This window comes from Suricata suricatta, chromosome 8 (assembly GCF_006229205.1).
Source record: "Suricata suricatta isolate VVHF042 chromosome 8, meerkat_22Aug2017_6uvM2_HiC, whole genome shotgun sequence".
NCBI classification, from domain to species: Eukaryota; Metazoa; Chordata; class Mammalia; order Carnivora; family Herpestidae; genus Suricata; species Suricata suricatta.
The window spans coordinates 38,770,487-38,772,349 of record NC_043707.1 but is presented as its reverse complement, the minus strand read 5'-3'; the positions used below and the strand labels follow the sequence as shown (position 1 = coordinate 38,772,349).

The 1,863-nt window shown below is 38.3% G+C and overlaps 1 long non-coding RNA gene across 1 annotated transcript in view; it reads right to left on the bottom strand.

Annotated features, from left to right (window-relative positions):
• Window positions 1-1,863, bottom strand: part of LOC115298996 — a 7,458-nt gene that overhangs the window by 3,256 nt on the left and 2,339 nt on the right. The gene's annotated exons all lie outside the window — the stretch shown is intronic.

Below are 1,863 nucleotides of genomic sequence, written 5' to 3'. Positions count from 1 at the left end.
AACAGGTTTTACGGAAGCATTTCTTTAAAACTACTCTAATTACAATGAGGCAACTTACACATCATAGGATAACAGGATATTCTCAGTGAAAAGCAGATAGCAAACACATTTGTCTGAACCGGTAGTAAATCTTACAACTAAGAAGATAGCAAGATGCCTTTAGTGAGAAGCAAGACAGCAAACACACTCTACAACAATGATGCTAAAATTCAGTCACAGACAGGGCCAGGAGGCATTTCATTTGGCTCATGAGAGGAAGAACACACTCGAGATGGTTAGCAAGTAAACCTTTTGTCAACCTTGTTCTTTGATGTTGAAGGTGTAAGAGCCATAGGCGCCCCTAGACCAGCCGGCCTTTGCATACGCATTTAAGTTGTAACTACTCTTACCTATCCTCACAATGGGCACCAAACCAGCATATGCATGCGCAGTAACTAGTTCCTGGCCCCTGCCCATCTCTACTTCCCAAGTTAGGTCCTCCATCTCTGGGCCAGGGCAAACGTCATCCCTGTGTTTCCCAACCTCCTTCATTTCCATATCTTAAGCTTGTGAAGCTCAACAGAAGAGCCCTTCCGACAAACATCTGCAGTGCCCTGTTTAATTTCTTCCCCATAGAGGTGGGAATATGCTTCCTCCCATGTGGTTTCTGGGGAACATCGGTCTGATTTAGAACATTGTGAGGCCTAATCAATAGCAACGGGCTTAGTTCTACATGAGCAATGAGTTAACAGAAGGAGACGCTAGCCTCTGCCCCCGTAGCAGGAGCCGAGCCACATCCACCACCTCCCCACTGTGGCCTGTGTGGCTCCCAGCACTTGGGAAATTATAAGGCACATCCTAAATAGATTTACAAATTGTTGCAAATCTGAAAACTCCATTTATTTAACCAAAGTGGCAATAAAAGATCTCATTTGCCTTTGGAATTCTTCAGCAAAACCTAACTTTTTTCACTTCAGAGAAGTTTTAACTAAGCGATCAAAGACCTGATAAAGATAACACCTAAAACTTTGGCCTTCTTGACAAAAGAGAAACCCTTCATTTACATAATCTTATTAAGAGTAGATCAAAGGTGGGGGTGGGGACTTGTCTTTTGAAAGGAGAGAAAAGCAGAATTTTAACCCTATACCAATATACCCTTAAAATTTCATTTATCTCAACCTCACACATAAAATTCCTTTTTAATGATTTCCTTTCACAAACCTCCTACAACTTTTCTTTCCCTTAAACTTTGTCCCAAAGCCATTTCTTTCCAAACAACCAATCTCATTTAGGACAAAATTACTTTTTTTTTTTTTACCCTCAACAAAAATGCATTTTTATTTTTTTATATCTTTTTTATATATCCCCAATTTCCTGCATATAGGGTCGCTTTCCTTATTTTCCCATCAGTCTGACCCTTTAGTCTCCAATTGAGGACTTAGTAACCAACTGAAAGGTGTTTATACCAGAACTTTCTTAGATGGTAAATTTATGAACCAATTAAGGAAAAAGCAAGTTTTTAACAGTTTCAAATATCCCCAGTTGTTTTGCCACAAGTGAAAAGCCCAAGCATCTACAGACCTCATCCTATACCAATATATCCATCACTCATTGTGGATTGTGCTTTAGTTCTTATCTTGTTAGCCAATGAATTCAGTTTTAGTTTATCATCAAGTAAAACCTTGACGTTTTAAGTTACCAAGAATCTTTAAAACTATTTTAACAATTACCCATGAAAACTATAAAACAGACCAAATTAACCATCCTTTTAACATACACTTGTTAAAAATTGGAGCAGAGATCATAAGAACCTATTTGACTTTTGGCAGATTCAGATAGAACATAAGTTTCTGTTTTTATTTCAAACCAACAAACTTAAACACT